Below are 21,791 nucleotides of genomic sequence, written 5' to 3'. Positions count from 1 at the left end.
CTGCTTGGAGAAAGAACGATGCAAATATCAGCTACTGAGTCCTGACAGGTTCTCCTCTTCCCACATGAGAGATCCCAAGCTCTGTGTGGAAAGTGTCCCAGGTCACCCACAGCAGGACCTGTGGTGCAGGACAGCAGCAGGAGCTGTGTTTTCTGGGACCACAGAGCTCTTGGCAATGGAACTCACTGCCCCAGCCTTAGTGCAGCCCCACAGCCAGCTTCCTCCTCCTCTTCTTCCTCCTTCTCCTCCTCCTCCTCCATGGCCCCACACCAGGTTACAGCTGACGGAGAGATCCCAGATCAGGAGATCACGGGGTGTGCCAGCTGCAAGGCAAATCCCATGACCAGTCAGAGAGCCTTGACAGGTCTCTGGGATGGCAGGGATCCCTGGCCGAAATTCCATGCCTTCCATTGTGCTGGAGTCAGCTTTGATGAGCAGAACAGCCCTGTCTGGCTGGCAAATGTCTGCCAGTGACCCACAATGCTTTTGTTGTCTCCAGAGCAGCGTCTTGCCTCGCTGAGTAGTTACCTTCTTGCATCCCTGATCCATGATAGGGGAGCGATGAGAGGTTTGCTTTGTACGAGTATTCAGATTCTCCAAGCTGCTTACAGACATTCAAAAGTGAATGAACCGAAATTTCCTGAAAACGAGAGTCTGCTGGGTGCTGCTCCAAGTGTGGAGGCAATTCCCTGCTCTGCTCAAACCCTTTCCAGATCTGCTTCATGAGTTCTTCTTCTCCTCGATGGAGTTCGGGTTCATCACTTACTGCCTGCACTGCTGGGCACCCATTTTTGGATGTGAGCCCTGCACGGGCTCTGCTGCTCGTCCGGAATGAGTGAGGGATGCGAGGAGTGACAGCCCAGCCCCCGCCGCAGCGCCGCGTCCCCGCGGAGCCCAGACAGACCCGCAGCGCTGCCCCTGTCGGGCACCTTCCTTCGGCCATCGCATCCCGTGCTTTGAGCAAGGGAATGACAAACCCTTGCCAGACGGGCAGGAAAGCTGCCCGGTTCATTACCGCTTATCTCCAACACTTGTGCTGTCAGTGCCCTGGATCGGCTGTGTCACCCAGCGCCCTGCATTTGCACCGGCTCCCATCAAAGCAGTGGCAAACGAGCGTTCCCCAGGCTGAGCTTTCCCTTTCCAGCTCTCCCGGTGCCCACAGGTGACTCACCCAGCACGGGCCAGGCCCACGCAGAGAGCAGCCCCAGTGCTGGCTGCCCTACCTGCCCTGCTGGGCTAATGGCGCTGGTCAGGAGTGACTCCTTAGGGAGATGAGCCGGGCCCTTTCCCTTTTCCCCAGCCACTTTCACTGTCTGGCTTGATGAAAGGGCAGAGCCATTGCCTAAACACCTTCTCTAAACACCTTCTGTCCTGCCACCAACCCCACCAAACAAAATGCCCCCCCTTTGCTGGGACAAGGACAGACACACCTGTGGCGTCTCACAGATTTTGTCTGCCTTGCACCGAGGACATTGGATCATGCTGCCCTCCCTTCCAGGCCACATGGAGATGGAGAGGACTCGGAGTCTGGAAAAGCAAGTGGAGAAATAGGTTATGTTCTTTAGAGGGACAAACAAAGGTAAAGGAGATGGTTTGAATTTTTGCACAGGTGAAGTGTATGGGGAGGCAACAAACGGAGCGTGGCCTGAGGTTGCTCCCAGGAAGCAGAGAATAGACTTCAGATTTTAAACTAAACTAAGGAAGTTTCATATTAAACAGTGCCCTGCAAAGCCATGCTAAGCTTGGGTAGATTAATAAAGTAGAAATGAGTTTTTCTGGGCGAGGTTGGAAAGCACAGGAGCAGCTAAGAGGACACATCTATCAGTGGTTCACCTAGGAACAGGCCCAGCTGGGATTTCATTGATGATTTTTTTCATTGATGATCTTTATATTGATGATTTTTGAGGAGTTACAGGAATTCACCTGTGTGGAGGATAGAGGTGCAGCTCATATTATATAATGTCCTTCCTTCCTTCCTTCCTTCCTTCCTTCCTTCCTTCCTTCCTTCCTTCCTTCCTTCCTTCCTTCCTTCCTTCCTTCCTTCCTTCCTTCCTTCCTTCTTCCTTCCTTCCTTCCTTCCTTCCTTCCTTCCTCCTTCCTCCCTTCCTCCTCCCTCCTCCCTCTCCTCCCCTCCCTCCCTTCCCCCCCCCCCACCATGGCTGTGGGGCTGTCGGAAGCCCCTTGTGCAATTCCATAGGGACGCTTGGGTTACAGTGGACAGTTGCCTGCTGCAATTTATAGTTTACAGTGGACACACCTGTGGCATTAAAGGTGCTCTATGATTTCAGGTGTGCCTAGCTGGGATTTGGGTGAGGTGTCAGAGCTGCTGTGTGACAGGGAGAAGCCTGGGCACACATGTCCTTAATCCACCAAAGGTTTGCTCCTGTGTGATTGCTGTGCAGGGAAGGCCTGGCTTTGGGCTCTCAGGTTTTTTCTTTTGGGGAACAAATTCCAGACTCGGAATTTAGAAGAAATGATCCTGAAGCTCTTTTTGAAGCCAAAAGCAGGTCAGCCCAGTGGTCAGACATGCACTGATGGAATTCACTACTTTTTATTGTATTATTGTGTTGTAACCCCCTGCTTTTTGTTATATTACATGTCTGTTCCACAGACACAGGAATCACTGTCCTGCTCTAGGACCAGGGTGCCCCCTGTCTCAGAGACAGGCAGCAGAAAGGCTCCAGAGGGGAAGAGAGGTGGATTTCCTAAGGAGAGAGAGGGATCATTAAGCCTCTGATGATCAGGGTAGGCTGGGACAGCCCTGAAATTCAAACCACCGCCTGACCCTCCCAAAGAAAGCCATTAGGATGCTATTTTATCTTGGAGCTTAAAAATAGCACATGGTACAAGCAGTTGTTATGGCTCTGCCTTTCATCAGGACACGGGATTTCCCCCTCCCAACTCCAGCCCTGGAAAGGTATCCAGGCTTGGGAGGTTGGGAGAGGGGTGGGCAGAAGATGCAGCTTAACCCCACCTGGATGGGGTGTGCCCCCTTCCACACCTCATGCCAAGGGTGTTTCCTCCCTCCAGTGCCCAGACATGAGGCACACCTATTTTTGTTTTAATTTAGTCACCATGCTTTGATTTTCTTATCTGGCAGGCCAGCGAGTCCCATATTTTCATGATTTAGTAGCTCTGCAGCTCCCTCTGGGCAGATGGGTGACACAGAGCCCTGGGGGACATGCAGGAGCCTTGCTGTCAGCAGACAGGGGATGGTGTCCCTCCCTCCTGCCCGGGTTAACTCCCAGAGTAAACCCTGTAATGGTTTATCCATGAAGGATGGGGCTGAACGTTCCTCCTGCGTGGTTGCTGTCACTGCGCCAATCCAGTGTCACCTCGCTCTCGTCTCAGGGAGTTTCAGCCATGGGGAATGGTTTCACTGAGGGAAGCAATTGAGGTTACAGTGATGGTGGATGAGGGAACAGTGACCGGTGTCACCCGCCTGGACTTGTGCAAAGTGTTTGACTCTGTCCCACACGACATCCTCGTCTCCAAACTGGAGAGACAGGGATCTCCTGGATGGGGCACTTGGTGGATAAGGAGGGGGCTGGATGGTCACACTCAGAGTCGTGGTCACTGGCTGGATGTCTGAGTGCAGAGCAGTGACGAGAGGGATGCTCAGGGGTTGGGGAGTTCCAGTGCCTAAAGGGGCTCCAAGAGAGCTGGAATGGGACTTTGGACAAGGGATGGAGAGACAGGACACAGGGAATGGCTTTAAACTGAAGGAGGGTAGATTTAGAATGGTTATTAGGAAGAAATTCTTGGCTGTGAGGATGCTGAGACCCTGACACAGGGTGCCCAGAGCAGCTGGGGCTGCCCCTGGATCCCTGGCAGTGCCCAAGGCCAGGCTGGACACTGGGGCTTGGAGCCACCTGGGACAGTGGGAGGTGTCCCTGCCAGGGCAGGAGTGGCACCGGATGATCCTTAGGGTCCCTTCCAACCCAAGCCAGTCTGCGATTCTGTGACTCTGCAGCTGTGCCTGCTGTAAAAACATGGCCTTTCACCCCTCACCGTCCTGCTGTGTATACTTCATCCCTTTATCCTGTTTTCCTGCTCTCCTCCTGCCCTCCTGCATGCGCAGAGGGTTGCATTTCTGGGCCAGAAGGGCCACGGAGGATTATGAGTAGCAGCACGAGTGGTCCCTGCTGTTCGGCCACCTGGAGGGGCGGCTGGGAGCTCCATCTGTCCCGGGGCACTGCTTTATCCCAGGACTCCTTCCAGCTCCTCCACATCCACGACTTCTGTGCAATACAGGCACGCACACGCTCCTAGGCTTTCCTCTCCCCTTTTAAATACTGTCCTTTCCTGCCCCACCACACCCTTCCCAAGGCATGGGATCTCCTTCATCCCCTCAGCCGTGTCCCCTCAGCCGTGTGCCCTCAGCACCGCCCCTCGGCCCCGCCCCCGCCGCTGGCCCCGCCCCGTGCCCCGCCCCGCGCCGCACCCAACCGCGCTGCCCGTTCACCGCAGCGCCGCCCCCGCCCCGCGCGGCCGCGCGCCGCCCGCGCTCGCGCTGATTGGCCGGTGCCGGGCGCGGCGCGGCGCTGATTGGCCGGACGGCGCTGGCCCCGCCCCCCCGCAGCCAGCAGGGTAGTGCGCTCGGCGCGCGGCCAGCGCGGCTCCGCTCCCCGCTCCTCCTCCCGCCGGGCCCGCAGGGGACAGCGACACTCGCCAGGCGCCTCCGTCCCGGCGCTGCCCCGCGCCCCCGCCGCTCGGTAAGGCCGCGGGGAGGGGGCTGCGGCCGGGGACGGGGCGCGGGGACACCGCGCTGCGGGCGCGGCGCCCTCCGACGCGGCGGAGGGGCGGCCCGGGCCGAGCGGGGGCTCCGGCCTCGCCGGTGTCCGGGGGGCCGGGGCGGGCCGGGGCGGGGGTGGCAGGGGCTGCGGGGCGCGGGAGCCGCGCAGGGAGGGCCCGCAGCATCCCCGAGCATCTCCCGGGGGAGCCGGCGGAGGGAGTGGGCGCTGCCGGGGCGCGGCTTTGTTGCTCGGGGGGCAGGGGCTGGGGTCGGTCCGGGGGTCTGGGAGGCCCCCCGGGATTTCCCGGCGTTGCTCCCGCAGGGTCCCTTTGGATCCGGCTCCCCGGGCGCAGGGAACCGCGGGTTTCGCTCAAGGGCGACTCAGCGGTTCCGCACTTCTCCTTGGGACTTCTCGAAACTTTTTGTGCCGTGTTTTCCCCCCGTCCTTCCCCGCTCTGCTCCCGTTGGATCCCTCGTATTCCCGGCTTTATAAGGATGGCTGCGGGCTCGCAGCGGGGCACGGGGTGAGGGATGAGCATGGGCAGAGCCGCGGCTCGGAGCGCTGGGTGTGGCGAGCCGGGGATGCGCCAGGCTCCAGGCCTCTGCTCAGTCATCGCAGACGCAGCCGAGCCATAAATTCGGAGCGGGCCCGGTTTCGGGATGAGCAAACTTCTCGTACATGGCACGGCCGCGTTATAAGGTACAAGAATTAAGCAAATGTTCGCCACGGCGTGATGCAGGGTTGCTGTTAATACGTCTAAATTCAAGGTGGTGAAGTTTTTGGTTCTGCAGATGCTGTTCTGCTGCCAAAAGCTGCTTCTAAGTGTATCCTGGTAGTATGAGTGTTGTAAGCTCTCCCTGTCTTAGAGGGGTGTGTTAAAAGCCTGATCTGTGAACATCCAAAACCTGAATTTAGATGTTTAGTTCTCTTTTCTTTAGGTGGCTCTTGATCTCTCTTACTTGGTTGCTCCCTCTCTTATTTCCTTCCCCGGATTCCTGTATGGATTTAGCAGATTATCTCATTGATTTTAGAGTTTTTTAAAAAGTTTTTATTTAATTTTAAAGCTGGAATTATCTATTCAATGAGCCATGTTCTTCCCAGCTTACAGTTCCAGCCGAAAGGCTTCTTGAATAATACAATAGCCATCCAAGTCCTGCTCAGCGTTTCAGTGTGGAGTAACAAGCCTTGCTTGGGGCCTCTTTCTGCTCTGCGTGTGATGCTGCTGTAGCTTCATTTTGTAAACTGAAGGGACAGGACTGCGCTGGAGTTTTACAACTCTAAAGCTTCTTTTCTCCTCTGCCAGGGCCTGGTGTCCCATCTGGTATGTTTTGCTGGTACTGTATCTATAAAGTGCTGTTGGAGCTTGATTAACCCCTCCTTTATTTGAGAAAGAGAAATTGTAACTCGAAATTATTCAGGTTGACAGTACAACTATGATAAAGGTGATATTGGCTGGACAGACCTGTCTGTTAAATTTACTTTATGGGTTTTTGTTTGGTTTTTTTTTTTTTGCGAGAACCGATGGAATTTCTGATTGTCCTTCCAGATGCATTTTGGAGGATTTGTGGGCTCTTTCAAAGTTTTTAATTTTTTTATTCTTTTGTGCCTTCTTGCATCAGAAGAGGTGAGCTTTTTCAGTTTGAAAAAGAGCTTAACTTACTTGCTATTGCAACAGCAGCAATATCCTGTGTCTTTTGTTTTGTTTGGTAATGATTACATGTTAGTGGCAAATAATAAGCTTGAAGGCAGAATAGCTGATCTGTTTGTGACTGTGATTGTTGACTCTGAAGCTGAAGGCCGTGGATATTATTAAATCTGTTTCTATGTGTCTCTGCAGAAATGACATCAGGGAAAGATCAGATAATACAAAGAAGTGTCAGTGGTTTGAAGATGCCAGCCCGGGGAGTTCAGCTAGAGCCCAGTGTTGCCATGGGTACAGTTTGTGGGTCACCCCCGGTTCCCCCCGAGCCCTCAGCTGATATTAGGAGAGGATTATGTCACTCCTGTCCTTAAAGAACAAACGGGGAGGCTGTTGGAGGACGCTTATGGCAGCGGATCCTCGCTGGGGCTTTACTGGCTGACTTTATCAGCTTGTTCCTCCAAAGCCAGGGCTGTGGCAGGCACTGTCCCTGTGCTGGCCACTGATCCCAGGCAGGCTCCAGGGAGTGCGGGCCCCGTGGGACACCACGGCTCCGCTCTGCGAGCTGCAGGACCTCACCCTGGCAGGATATCTGGAGATCTGCTTTAACAAGTTGCCTAATTTGTCTGTGGGGAGCTTTGAAGGTTGTGAGTGCTGTGGTAAATGATCAGTGCAGCCCTGTTTGGGTGAGCACTGGAGTGGCCAGGGGGTGAATAATCACACCCCAGGCTCCCAGACACTGCTGGAACCAACCCGGAGTTGCTCTGGGAGCAGGGTGTGCTGGTAAGTGTCATATACAGGTGGAAGTACTAATTCTGAAGTATTTGGGTTCAGTGCACTCGTTTGTTCCCTCCCAGGGACACCAGGCAGTTTAAGGCAAGGTTTTAAATAACAGAGTGCTGCCTAAACTGTTCTGTGATGATATTAAACACCCCCACGCCTCCAGCAGCCTGAGCAACAATGAGAGCAGAAGCCAGTTGGGTTTTTGGAGGGGCAGAAGGTGAGGCTGAGTGGAGGCTGGGGCAGGACTGGATTTCCAGCCTTAAGCTCGTTATGTGAAGTCTGATGAGTGCTCAGTTGAAACAAATGAATTACGTATTCCTGCTGGTAAAAGGGCTGACACAGCTGTAATTTCAGCGAATGGAGCTGTAATTATATTTGAGGTCCCAGCCCCTGTAGTATTTTAGTGGTTGCTTCTCTTCCCTAGAAATAAATGGATCTGAGCCATTAAATCAGATCTGAGTTCTTGCAGAGTTCAGGTCTGGTTTACACCCATTGCTGTTAGCATGTTCTTGCTCTTGTGTACCTCAGGCTTAAACTCACCTGCTGTTTGCTGAACCAGTAATGTCTCCAGTGAGAACTCAGTACTTGGACTGCATTTGTGTCTTGATGTGCAAACTTCCAAATTCTGACCTACACCAAACTTATGACTAAGGGAAACCACTGGTCAGACAGGATTTAAAGTCTGTCAGGATGAATTCAAGCTACTTGCAATTCAAATGAAAGTGATGGTTACTTGAAAGCGAAATAATGTGTGACTATACCTTGGTTTGGTCCAGAAAAACCCCAAATAATTTATTTTGCTAGGCTAGACATAGATTGGAAGATAAAATTCCAGTCTCCTCCGCTGAGAATGAAGAGTTCAAGGCGTATTACTCATCATGTTGTTGCGAGTCAGATTGCAGACAACAAAATTATAATTTGTGTAGGTACTTGTGGAGTTTCAAAGGCAAATTGAAGAAGCTGATACTGCTCTGAAAGGCAGAGTTATTTCCTGGAACTCCTGGTTTGTGCTTCCTGTCCCAAATGCAACAGATGAATCTCTTGCTTAGTCAAATGTCTGTGTCCACAGCTTCCTTGTGCTTTAACAGCAATTGAAGTGATTATTTCTGTGCTTGCTTTTTTTCCTCCTTGAAGGCAAATGAAATTATAGTCAGCTGTAGATCAGAGAAACCAGGGGTCTGTGATTACAGCACATGGGTGGGTGGCAGAGAGCTCGAGCCTTGAGTCGGAGCCACCAGCGCCGCGTCATCTCCACAGAGCTCATCTCCAGAAGAGAGGGTGGATGTCCTTCGGAGCAGGTTCTTGGGAGATGATGGAAAAGCTGGGCTGAGCAGAGCAGGTAGGACCCCTGCATCCTGGGGGGGGATTTCTCCTCCTACAGCTCAGAAACCAATTCCATGCCTTAGTGTTCCGCACATGGGAGGGAATTTCTCGTGGGAAGAAAAGGTCAGTGAAATCAGTTGCTGTAGATGTTATGCAGATTTTAACTTGGTAATGAGAAGAATGAAATACTTGTGGCTCACACTAGTGCCCTGTGTTGTTCCTGGGGAGGCTTCTTAATATGATGTTAGAAATTATTAAATTTATTTAAAATTACTGGGAAATCTGACCCCGAAGGATTATGAACAGACATTGGTGTGATACTCTAGTGCTATTCAAAATTACATCAGGATAGTGCTGAGGATTTGTCCCAAACAAGATCAGTCTTGGACTCCTCTGAGTAAGTTACTCATTTTTGTATGTTGCCATAAGAGCCCATATTTTGGAATGCTGGAGAGCAAAACTTTTTGCAGTTGTTGCTGTAGAAAACACGGGAGACACCGTGTTCATGGGAAGTGTAGGTTACTCCCTGGGTAAAAACAGTGTGTATGTAAGTGATGGTGTATTCCAACTCCATAGTGCACACTGCTCCCTGGAAGTGTCTGCTGGAAGGTGGGAGGGCAGTGGGTTATTTATTCTGTTCTCCCCTGGAGACAGGGAGGGAAGGGGCTGACTTCTTCTCTCGCTCCTAGAAAAGGCAGCTCCTTACTGTTCTTTTTAATCCTTACCTTATTTTACTCCCTGCCTCTTAGAATTTTTCTTGGGGACAGTGGCAGCTGCTGAATTGGTAGTTCCTCTGGGGAGTAGCAAGATACCAACATTGAGATAAAGCTCACAGTGTCCCTGTGATTTGAACAAAACTAGCAAACAAAAACAATAGTTGTAGTTGCATTATCGAGGGAGGTTTGTGTAACGCAATAGGCCCTGGATTAGCTTTCCTTTGCCAAGGTTGGATTTCCAGCCTCTTGGAGCTGTAACTCTCCTTGTACAGAGAGTTTAGCGTAGACAAACACCATACTGGAGTCTGTAGCCTGCCCAAAATGAGTGTGTTGGCAGGGTGGAAGAGTGGCTGTGTGGGTGGGAGGAAGGTTAAGTATCAGGTGTATCCCTGAGTGGGTGATGTGACACACACGGTGTAGCTGCAGATTAAAGTGGGATGAGCAGTGCCCGGCTCCGTGCGGGCTATCAGGCTACTCCGAGGAGCTGCAGGAGGCTTCTGGGAGAAGTATGCAGTTAATCACATCCATTAGCATGATTAAAATCCTGATTAGCCGGTGTCACTCACTCCCATTTTCCACCTACACTTTGCCCCTTTTCACCCGAGGTATTTGCAAGTACGAGCAGCAGCGAGGCCGGGCATGGTGCAGGCTCCAGCCACGGGATGGGCTCGTGAATGGATCCCAGGATTCTGGGCTTTGTGTTGTAACAAAGTTCCTCAGAACTCACAGCCCAGCTGCTGTCTGAACAGAACATCTGAAAAATCAGCCCCTCACAGCTGGAGGAGCCTCAGCAGGACTGTGAGGAATCCAGTGGAGCATGGAGTAGGCTCGTCTTGCTTGTCAGTCAGGTGCTCAGGGCTTGCTCGTGTTCTGTATCTGGTGTGTCATAACGCTGGAATTTTAACATCTGCATCCCTGGGTGCTGAGGAGCTCCTCGTGCTGGCTGGCACCTTGGGGCAGCAAGGCTCCTCTGGCCTCTAACAGCCAGGGCTAAATGGGCTGGAGAACAAGTCCAGGGATGGGATGATTGGGAAAGACAAGGCTCAAACTGAGGTTAGGGGAACTGCAGATCAGCTGGCTGGACTTTGACAAGAAGTGGAAAAAAAGGCAAAAAATGAGGTAATTGTGCAAATTCCTGTGTGCAAAACCTCTCTTCTTAAAAAACTTCACTGGCTGGGGAGATACTGTACATATTAAAACTGGATCCTTTTGGAAAAGCAAACGTCTCTGAGCATTAGGTCATACACTCCCAACACATTCCCGCCTGGGAGTGAGTCATTGTTCCTTTTGTAAAATTGTATTAGAGCTACATCATCCCCAAAAGCTGTTTTTCAGCTGAATTTAGGGTGTTGACACTTGCTCTAAACAAAGTAGAACTATGGGAGCATTTATCAGACCAATTTCAAAGTGTGTTTACATACTCTGGAGTTGCGACTCCCGGAGTGCTGGAGCTCAATTCATTCTTGTGAGTGGAAACCCTCATCTCTCGCACTGAGGATTGGAGCAAATACCTTCACATAACTTAACTGATGTTTGTGAAGTGCTTAAAATCCTCTGGAAGGGGCAGGGAAACATCTAGGTGCTTTTACCTGGTCTTATTTTTCCCTCCTCCCACTTGTTTCTTGCAGGGACTGTGCTGTGTCAGCTCTTTGCTGTAGATACTCCGGCAGTTTGTCCTTCCAGGAGCTGATCCTGAGCGTTTGTTTCCATATTGTGACTTTATTTTCTCTAACAAAACTCATTTGAGGTTCCAGCCCTCCTCTGCTTTATGCTTTTCTCTCAGGTTGTTGTGCCAGAAGTTCAGTGCAGTGAAATGGGGCAGTGAGAAATGGGTCAGTGCTCAGGTGGGATTTCTACAACTAATTTTAGAAGCTACGCTGATTCTGTTAAAGGGGAAGTAGAAACAACTGCTTAGAGGAGGGGATGCCAAGCACTCATCACACTGGCTTTGTTGGGGAAAATGTGATGGAGAAATGCTGTCAGTGGGATGAGTAAGAGCTTGGGGTGAAAGATCCTTGTCAGACTTTCATTGGAAAGGCTTAGGCTGCCAGGCACACCAGGATCCCAGAATGATTGGAGCTGGAAGGAGATCGCCCAGTCCAGCCCCTGCCTGGGCAGGGGCACCTGGAGCAGCTGACACAGGAACGTGTCCAGGGGGTTTGGGATCCCTCTGGAGAGGGAGACTCCAGGCCCCCCTGGGCAGCTGTTCCAGGGCTCTGCCCCTCCTCCATGGAAAGAGGCTCTTCCTCCTGCTGAGCTGGAACTTGTTGTGTTTTGGTTTGTGGCCACTGCTCCTTGTCCTGTCACTGAGCAGAGTCTGGGACCATCCTCTGGCAGCCCTGGGGGAGATTTGTGTGGATTGATGGGATCCCCTCTGAGCTTCCCTTGTGCAGACTGACCAGGCCCAGCTCCTGCAGTCTCTGCTCATCTGGGAAATGCTCCAGACCCCAAATCCAAGTTCAGTGTTGCTGTGTTTGCTGCTAACACCATTTCAGTTCATCAGAAAGGGAATCTGGGTGCAAACAGCAGTGAGGATAGGGCAGGAATTAGGCACTTGGAGCTGCTCTGAACAGGATGCAAACGGAAATCTGAAAGTTGTGCTTCACTGATAGTTTTCCTGTAATCCCCTCTGGAAAGCACTGGGCATTTTTAAGTACCTGACTCTTCTTAGTTCAGATTTGCCAGGGTTTCAGGCACACTGAGAGGAAGAGCTCGACTGTGGTAAAAGGTTTTCCCTGGGTTGGACTGAAGGTCCTCGTGGCCTGGGAGGTGCCCTTGGCAGTGACATCTGCTTGGGAAGTTCACGTGTGCCATTCCCCAGGGGTAAGTGCAACTTGATCCACACTTGAGGAGAAAATCAGCAGTGATGTGAAATCAGTAATGATGCTGGATATGAAATGTGCTGGATATGATGTTGGAAATGCTGGGGAAAACCCAATTGTAAACAGCAGCTTAAAAAACTGTTTCAAAATGTGATTGTTGGTGCTGCTTGTAGCAGTTCCAAGTGCTTAATTCCTGCCTGTACCCTCATTGCTCTCTGCCCCCAGCTTCTCTTTCTGGTGCACTGACGTGGTGTTAGCACCAAACACAACGATTTTTGAATTGGGAAAGTTGCTTTTTCCAAGAATCCCAGAATGGTTTCTGTTGGGAGGGACCTTAAAGCCCATCAAGTGCTACCCCCTGCCATGGGCAGGGACACCTTCCACTGTCCCAGGCTGCTCCAAGCCCCATCCAGCCTGGCCTTGGACACTGCCAGGGATGGGGGATTTTGGTGTTGTTGATGAGGTGTATTCCTCTTTGTGGTTTTTTGTGTTTAACCTCTCAGTTGCAGCCATTTTTCTGTTGCAGCTTTATTAAGTGCAGTGCCCTGTTAAAAGATGCTCCTTTGCTTATCTGCAGTGGTTTTAAGGAATCTCAGAAGTTTTTCTGCTGTCCATGGATACTTTCACTGCTGTTAATTAGGTAATTGGAATCTTCCAAACTGGGATAGCAAAGACAAAAATCCCCAAGCAGCTCCTGCAGAGGCTCTGAATTAAGCTCTGCAGACAGGGGAGGCAAAGAATGAGACAAAGAACTGAGTCACCCTCCCTTCCTTCCTTTGGACTCTTGTGGTGGGAGTGAATCGTTTCTGTTTTTAGTCATAAATCAGAGCAATTAAAAAACGGTTCTGGATGCTTAATGGCTGGATCATTCAAACTTCTAACTTAGCAGGAGCTGTGGATTTAAGTGATTTAAATAAGCAGCAGTAAATTAAATATACTGTGTGATGGCCTGTTGCTGGATTCCCAGCGGGACATTATGGATGCACGGCCTCAGAAGTGCTGCTTTGATTGTAACTCTGAGTGCAGCCCCCAGCCCTGGATCCAGCACGGGAAGGAGCTGGAGCTGCCGGAGAGAGCCCAGAGGAGGCTCCAGGGGGATCCGAGGGATGGAGCAGCTCTGCTGGGAGGAAAGGCTGGGAGAGCTGGGAATGTTCAGCCTGGAGAGGAGAAGCTCTGGGGTGACCTCAGTGTGGCCTTGCAGGGCCTGAAGGAGCTGCAGGAAACCTGGAGAGAGACTTTGGACAAGGCATGGAGGGCCAGGACACAGGGAATGGCTTCCCAGTGCCAGAGGGCAGGGCTGGATGGGAGATTGGGAATTGGGAATTGTTCCCTGGGAGGGTGGGCAGGCCCTGGCACAGGGTGCCCAGAGCAGCTGGGGCTGCCCCTGGATCCCTGGCAGTGCCCAAGGCCAGGCTGGACATTGGGGCTGGGAGCAGCCTGGGACAGTGGGAGGTGTCCCTGCCCATGGCAGGGGTGGCACTGGATGGGCTTTAAGGTCCCTCCCACCCAAGCCATCCCAGGGCTCTGGATTCTGGGAATGTTTGGCCAGCTCTGCAGTTGGTCTGGGTGAGTTGAATGTCGGCTCCTGCCCAGGTTTGCAGGATGTGACTCCCAGAGTGGAAGTTGGTTCCACCTCCACCGGCACAGCGACAGGACACACCCACCAGGATGTCACCGAGGCTGGAATCCTGCACTAAATCCTGTTGGGATGACGTGCTGTGGGGCTGGCACACAACGTGTGCGTGTCAGGTGGTCCTGTGACACCACGATGATGGGGACTGGAGGATGCTGTGGGTGGCTCCAGCTATATTTTATATCACAAATTTGCATTTATCTATGAAACTACAATGTCTGTAATCTGCAGGGTTAATTTTTCCAGGATATCTTCATGCTTAAAGCATACATTCTATTTTTCCTTAGGCTGTATTTTAACCCATTTAAGCATTTACAACACGAGAATTAAAGGATATTTCCATCTTGTGAAGGGCTGGATTTTCTTTAACTAGGTTTTTTTTTAGGTAAAATGCACTTTTTTTTTTTTTTTTTTTTTTTTTTGCCTTGGGATTTGGACAGAGCATGTAGGGCAATAGGATCAAGTGTCACATTGGGGATTACATATTTGTCCTGAAGTGACCCTCTTAGGAGCTTGCATGGGTGTAATTGGTGAATGACTGGATTTATAGGGATGTATATCTGCATTAGCACTGGTTTGATGTGACTCGAGCTGATTTGCTTTTGGTCCAAACTATTTTCAGCTTGGGGAATTGACTTTTAAGGAGAGATGCTATAATTTGCCTAAAACTGGCATTTTTAGGCTTGTATTTTCCCTTTAAAGCAATGGTGGTTTTATGAGGATTTAACAGCTCCACATATGAATGTGGAGCACTTCTGCACGGCATTGTCTGGTGGCTGAACCCCAAATTTATCCCAAAAGCTGTGCATCTATTTGAGACCTCTGGGTGTTAATGGTGTGGAATAAACCTTTATCATATCAACTTTACAAGATTCTTTTGTTGCATCAGTCACTGTCTTGTTCTTAAAACTGCAACAACTCTTTCACTCGTGGTGTTCTGTACTATTTTGGTGTGTTGTGTCCCTTTGCTGGCAGCTCCTGTGGCATTTCCCTCTCCTGGAAGGAATTAACATGAATTTGAAGGCGTTGGGGAACATAAAGGAAACTCCTTGCACCTCCAAGCTTAGTTTTCTGCAGCGAGGGTTTTGAACGTGCCAAATTAGCAGTAATTGCTGGTCTTGCTGACAGACTTTCCCTGTGGGCACATCCTCGTGTGCTTGTGTCTGAGCTGAGCCTGGCACCCTGGTTCTGCCTGCAGCTGGGATTGCAGCGGGAAGGGTTTTCCGTGTGGCTCTGGTGGGCAGTGAGAGCCCTGCCCTGCACTGCAGCAGCTCTGGGATCCCTTCAGGTGGTGATGGATGAGTGAATGGCTGTGATTCACAAAGGCCTTTAGTTCTACAGCATTCATTTGCATTTTTTCCTTAATTACCCTGAGCTGTGTTAGTCCCACAGGTTTCCCTCTGCTCCCCTTCTCCTGCTGCTCTGCTCTCTCTCCAAAGCTCTCAGCTGCTGTTCTTTCTCCTTTACTTCTGTTTTCCCAGATCCTGTTTAAGGCCATCTGAGTGTATTCAGTGTAGGGTGGGTTTCTTTTTTTTTACTGCAAAGACCTTTTAAAAGGGCTGTTGGAGGGGTGAGTGGAGCACAGAATTTAACACACTGCTCCCAGAAATCCTGACTCTGGCTGGCATCAGCTGATGGTGTCTTGTTTAAACATACCACAGACTTGATGTTTTTTCCCCTTGGGGTTTTGACTTCCTGTGATAAAAGGAGATTCCCTTTTAAAGCAAAGCTCCGTGGTTATATAATGAGAGAAGGAAATACTCCAGAAGTGACACTGGGAGAATACTGACCGTTAGACAGGAGAATAGAAAATTCACTCAGGAGGGCACTGGTAACTCGAGTCCTCCTGGGAAAGTGAGAGGAACACATTTAAGGAATTAAGTAAGGGAGTGAGCAGGGCAGAGCAGTGGAAGGAAGGTTATGGTGAGGACAGAGCTGTCCAGTGCACGTCTAGGATTCCCCTCAGAGGGTTTAACTCTTTCCAAACTGCTTTTCCTCTCCTCCATAAGCTGCTGTGTTGTTCCCAAGCACCAGAAGTCTCCAAATCTGACCTTCCAAGAGCTGTGCTGGTTTTTGCTGTTGGATTTGAAGCTATGAGTAGAAGTTATTTTTGAATTTGTGCATGTGACTTTGTGTGTCCCCAGCAATGCCAGACCAGGGAATTCCTTCCTTCCTTCCTGGAATCCTTCCTTCCTTCCTTCCTCACTTTCTGTCCCCCCTTACCAGGGTTGCAGACTTACCAAGGACTGTGCAGGAGTCAGAGTGGAAATTGGCTTTTTATGCTGTTGGTAGGGGAAAAAGGAAGTTTCTAAGGAAATTTGCTATTCCTCAGCCTGGGTTTTTGGGAGGCAGGGATACAAACTCCCAGGGAAGCCAGCTGGATTCTGGCAGGGAGTCACTGAACTCGCTGAGCCTTCGTAGTTCCTGCCCTTGGAGTTCAAACTCAGTGCTGCACACACCCCACACTCCCTACAGACACTGCTCCTGCAAGTCTGAGGTCCCTGTGGATTTAAAACGGAATATTGATTTCCCTGGTCTGCGATATGCCTATGGAAACCTGGAAAATGCCCACGATTCATCAAAATTAAGCTGGTTCTCTTTCTAGTCTGGGGTACATCCATTTTTTTCTAGTATGTAATTTATCTGTAGAATAATTTTTCAGCAGCCAGATATGCTGACTGTGCCTGTTATGTTTCCCCAGTGAAATTCCCTGGCAAGCCTCGCTTCTTCCAAGATCATTTTGAGGTGCTGATGTAATCAAATGGTCGAATGTGAACTCAACAAGAAATTATGTAGTGCAAAGTTTGCTCTTAAAATCCATATGGAATTAAAGTGCATTTGTTATTTTTGTGTATTTTTAGTGTAGGTATTTGTGCTATTCAGTACCTTTGCTCTTGCTAATTTTTTAATTAAGAGATGTCAGTTTATGCCTGCGGAGGGGGGAAGCAGGACCAGCGGTTACAGATCCTTAACACCTCATCAAAATTTCAGTGGGAGTTATTTTTTCAGCTCTATTTGAATAATTAAACATTGTGCTGAACTAACTTTGCAAATGTGGGGGGGGAGCACAAGGAGTAATGAAAATAGTTAATCTAAATTGAAATGCATTAGAGCATCCTGGTTGTACAGGTGTAACACCCTGCTTTATTCTAAATAGTTGTATTACTTAAAAGAAACTTCACAGCTTACAAACTGAGGAGTAAAATATAAACAGAGTTTGGGAACTGATTCTCTGAAAGACAGAACTGAAACAGGGGGGCTCTGGTGATGAATATCTTGTTTAACACAGAGATCACCTTGAGTAGTATACTTTTCCGTACTGAATTTTTAACCCTTGCTTCAAAGCAAGGGCACTTCCAAAGTGCCTTGGGGGACCTGCATTTTGTCCTTAAGTTAGTTTAGTTTTCAAATGAAAGACTGTAGAATCTCATTATTTATGAAACAGAAGCTCTGGATTAAGCTCAGATGTTCCTTTATTAGAGAATTCCAACTACAAAGGGAGGCTGGGTATCCACCAGCTGCACTCGCTGACTGATAGCAGGCTTTTCAAAGTAGTTTTCTTTCAGCAATCCTGTTAATGCTTTAAATTCAAGCCTAAATTTTTTTGTGCGATTAGAGGTAGGAAGAAAAATAAAGTTGGATCAGAGGAATAAATGCAAATAATTCAGCATGAACAGCAGAGCAGGAGGGTGAGGTGAGTAAATTATTTTGATATGTGTTTGAAAGTCAGCAGGACAGTATAGCACTCCCCACTTTACAGCATATTAAATAACATCAGAATGTAAGAACTGTGAGACCACATCAGGCAAAAGGTTCAGGTACATGGGCTTTGGTTTCTGTTTTGTCCTTTTTTCATCTCCTTGGCTTTTACTCTCGGGTGGTGGGGAAGTGTGGGCTGTGTCCCCGTGTCTCCTTGTTTGTGCTCCTCCGAGAGTCCTGGGGACTCTGTGGGGTTCAGTTCACAGAATCCACACTGGGTTGGGTGGGAGGGACCTTCAGGATCATCCAGTTCCACCTCTGCCGTCTCCTGGAGCCCCTTTAGGCCCTGCAAGGGGCTCTGAGCTCTCCCTGTGTCCTTCCCCTCTCCAGGGGAACATTTCCAGCTGTCCCAGGCTGGCTCCAGAGCAGAGGGGCTCCAGCCCTGGGGCCGCTCCGGGGCCTCCTCTGGGCTCTGTCCAGCAGCTCCAGGTCCTGGTGCTGTTGGCCCCAGGGCTGGGGCAGCTCTGCAGGTGGGGAATCACCTGAGTGGGGCCGAGGGGCAGAATCCCCCATTTCCTGCTGCCCACGCTGGGGCTCAGCCCAGGCATGGGGGGTCTGGCCAGGGAATGTTCAGCTTCTCATCCCCCTACACCCCTCGGTCCTCCCCAGGGCTGCTCTCCATCTGTTCATCCCCAGCCTGGGATTGTCCCAGCCCAGGTGCAGGACCTTGCCCTTGGCCTTGTTGAACCTCCTGAGGTTGGCACAGTCCCACCTCTCCAGCCTGGCCAGGCCCCTGTGGATGCCCCATCCCTGCCCTCAGGCGTGGGACAGCACCCAGAGCTCGGTGTCACCAGCAAACTGCCCAGGGTGCCCCAGTGCCAGGTGTGTAATTTGGCTTTTTGAGTTTCTCCATCTCCTCTGCAGCAGAAAATGCCTTTCCCTCCTCAAAGCCAAGAGCTCTGTGCACAGGTTAGCACTGGTGGTGTCGAGGAAATAAGCCAGCTCCAAAGTCTCAATATTGGCAAATAAAGATTACCTGTGGCTGCCACTGTCACCTTTGTCCTCTCAGCACAAGGTTTCACACTTGCAGCTTGCAGGTGACACTAAACACTCCTCTCCCTGCTTACCTCTTGTGAGAGTTTTTCTGTTAATCTCTCACAGTACAGGAGCTGTGATTTCTAGATGAAATGCTTTATATTGTACTTCTCAAAAGCATAATACCAAAAAAGGGGGTTGTGTGTTGGGAGGAGCATTTGCATCTACTAAACAGGGATGTGGGCTGTATTTTATGGAACTGACTGAAATCTTACGGTTTTTAATTTGGAAATTGCCTGTGGATTGTTCTCTCTCAGCAAGTTTTTACTAAATTCTGTTACTCTACTAATTTATTTTTTTATATATTTTTGAAAAAAGAAAAATTGTGTTTTAAGATGTTCACCGCGTTGGCCAGATTCAAGGCAGGCTTTTGCTCTCACATGTCCTTTGTGTAAATTCTGGGTTAATTAAGTGACTCATTCATTCAGTCTGGCTGAGGCTCCACAGGCCAAGGAAGCTCCGGCAGCACATGATGGGGTGAAGGAAAAAACAAACCCAGCACAGGGTGAAACTCTCTGAGGCGTCTGAGCTTACTTCTGGAAAGTGTATAGGGAATAGGCAGCCTGTGCCTCGGTGGAGATCTGCAGGATCAGGCATTTCACAGGACATAACGAGAGGTTCTTTGATTCCTGAACACTCCAGGGCTCCTGGTTTGTGTTGTCTTGATTTCTGAGGCCTGGCTGTTAATGGATGTCCCTGTGTTGTGGTTTCAGTTCTGTGCTGTACAATGGCAAATCTGAGTTCTGCACCGTTTAAACTGAGCAGGGCAGGGATGGATGGGATAGTGGGAAGGAATTCCTGGCTGGGAGGGTGGGGAGGGGCTGGCACAGGGTGCCCAGAGCAGCTGTGGCTGCCCCTGGATCCCTGGCAGTGCCCAAGGCCAGGCTGGACATTGGGGCTGGGAGCAGCCTGGGACAGTGGGAGGTGTCCCTGCCCATGGCAGCGGTGGGAATGGGATGATCCTTAGGATCCCTTCCAACCCAAAACGGTCTGGAATGACTTTTGTTTTATTCCAGCAAGTTTCTTGCTGTTGGGGTTTTAGGTTAGTCTTAGTTTTTTTTTCCTGTTAAAGGAATTTTCTCCCATATGCATGTTGCTAGGGGACAAATAGCTGTACTTAAGAAAGACAAAAAGGGGAGTGGGGCGGGCCTGGCTACTCCTTTGTCTACACCTGGGTGTGGGGTCAGTTCGCTCGGAGCGTCCGGAGAGAGAAGCTGCAGAGAAAGGAGCTGCTGCTCCTTTCTTTTTGGCCGTTCTTTCTTCCTGCTGGAAACAACGCCGGGACCCCAAAAGCCGCTTTCCCTGCCCTGCTGGAGACCGGGCTGTGGCTGCCCTGCTCCGCTGCTGCTTCGAGCTTTCGCTACACTGTAGCCCTGCTTGTCCTGCCTGCCTGGGCCTCCGTGGGGTTCTCCCATCTGGATACATCTCGCCTGCCACCCGGGATTTGCGTTCGTCCCTGCCGCTCCAGCCTGCCGTTCCAGCCTGCCGTTCTAGCCTGCTGTTCCCGAGAGCCCGGGATCGGCTGCCCAGGGGTTTGTGAAGCTTCTTTGTCTCATCCCTTCCCGGGATCCCGGGGCACCGGTGCCGCGTGCTCCCCGAGCTCGCTCCGGAGCGCCCCCTGCAGCCGCGGGGGAACCATCGCACCTGCCCTGCTCACCGGGAGCCGCCAGCGCCCCTGCCGGCTGCGAGCGGAACTGCACCCGAGGGGAAAGGGCCCGGCAGCCGAGAAGGCTGGCACTGGGTTTGTGATTGCTGTTACTGCCAGAGTTGTTGTTGTTTTGTTTGACTGGTTATATACATATATATATATATAGTAAAGAACTGTTATTCCTATTTCCCACATCTTTGCCTAAAGGCCCTTGATTTCAAAATATAATAACTTGGAGGGAAAAGGGGTTATATCTGCCACTTCAAGGGGGGGCTTCTGCCTTCCTTAGCAGACACCTGTCTTTCAAAACCGAGACACTTGCATGAAACACAGAAGCAGTTGCTGAAACACAAGTCAAAACCTGGAATGCCTGGTTAGGAGGGGATGGACAGACCTGAAAGTAGAACTTGCAAGTATTTCTTCTTTCAAACACCAAAGAGGAAAAAAAACCAAACCCAAAGAAGAAGCCTCTCCCTGAGCTCTCTAGAATTCATCCCATCATGATTCTAATAATTTAAAAATTTTAAAATGTCTTATAAATATTCCAAATCTAATGAGGTAGGAATGTAAGAGAAAGAGAGGGGAAGCACTGAACACTTTCTGAATAATAAACTGAATCTTTCTGTAAAACATCTTTACTAATTAATCCAAAAACGAAGCAAACAGAAGTACAGCAGCTTGTAACAAAAAGCTTTTTGATGGAGTTTGCTGCTGGGAATGAGCTCATCCCGGTGCCCAGCTGGGCACTGGGCAGGGCTGGAGCTGTTTGCTGAACCCAAGGGAGCTGCGTGGGCTGTGGGCTCGTGCTGGGGGGAGCTGCGAGTGTGGGGCCATTCTGAGCTTTCCCTCCTGCTTCCACAGGTGGAGTCAGCAAGAATTTGGATTGTGGATTTGCTGTACTTACTTTTCTTGCAATTGCATTGATTTTTAGGTACATCAGGAGGGCTGGAGAGGGACTCTACCAAGGGCATGGAGCGCCAGGCCAAGGGGGAATGGCTTTAAACTGAAGCAGGGTAGATTTGAATTGGTATTAGGAAAAAATTCGTGGCAGTGAGGGTGGGCAGGCCCTGGCACAGGGTGCCCAGAGCAGCTGGGGCTGCCCCTGGATCCCTGGCAGTGCCCAAGGCCAGGTTGGACAGGGCTTGGAGCAGCCTGGGACAGTGGGAGGTGTCCCTGCCCATGGCAGGGGTGGCGCTGGCTGGGCTGTAAGGTTCCTTCCAACCTAAACCTCTCTAATGAAAAGTTGTTACAGAATGAAGAAATGTGGTCCCCATCCTCATTGAGAAGCATCACTTTGGTCCTTGGGCGGAGCCAAGCAAGGTTGAAATTAAAAATGATGTAACAGTGATCCTTGGCTTCATAATTTAAAGTTATTCCTTTTAAAACATAGTACAGTGAATCGATGTGCCTTCTGTGCTTTCTACCTGTTTCTGGTTTTAAAATGATGAAATTGTTGCTTTAAAATAAGCAGTTGATTGGGAAAACTACTTGTAGTAAGGGCAAACCCTGAATATTCAACTTGTACAATGCTTGTGGGGGTTGACACTCGGATCTTGCTGAGTGGGAATTCAGTGATGTGCCAGAAACACAGTTTGCTTCATTCTAAGTCAGCTTTAAACACCAGAAGTTGTATTATGCATTGTTCTTTCAGTTTCTCACCCTGATAAGCTGCTTTGTTGTCCTTGGAGGCACTTGGA

At 50.3% G+C, this 21,791-nt stretch overlaps 1 protein-coding gene across 11 annotated transcripts in view; it reads left to right on the top strand.

Annotated features, from left to right (window-relative positions):
* The first annotated feature begins 4,580 nt into the window (after positions 1-4,580).
* MAP4 (microtubule associated protein 4) overlaps positions 4,581-21,791 on the top strand; it is a 148,235-nt gene continuing 131,024 nt past the window's right edge. For 6 of the 11 annotated variants that reach the window (XM_039549103.1, XM_039549099.1, XM_039549104.1 and 3 more), the window contains exon 1: positions 4,599-4,715. The gene's annotated coding sequence lies outside the window, so the exon portion shown is untranslated. Of the gene's footprint in view, positions 4,716-5,319; positions 5,436-21,791 lie in introns of those variants that run through there. The other 5 variants (XM_039549094.1, XM_039549092.1, XM_039549095.1 and 2 more) reach the window with 4 other exon arrangements.

The sequence above is a fragment of the Corvus cornix genome, chromosome 2 (genome assembly GCF_000738735.6).
Source record: "Corvus cornix cornix isolate S_Up_H32 chromosome 2, ASM73873v5, whole genome shotgun sequence".
Lineage (NCBI taxonomy): Eukaryota > Metazoa > Chordata > Aves > Passeriformes > Corvidae > Corvus > Corvus cornix.
Note: the sequence above shows the minus strand (reverse complement) of the source record. Positions and strands in the feature narration are given on the sequence as shown.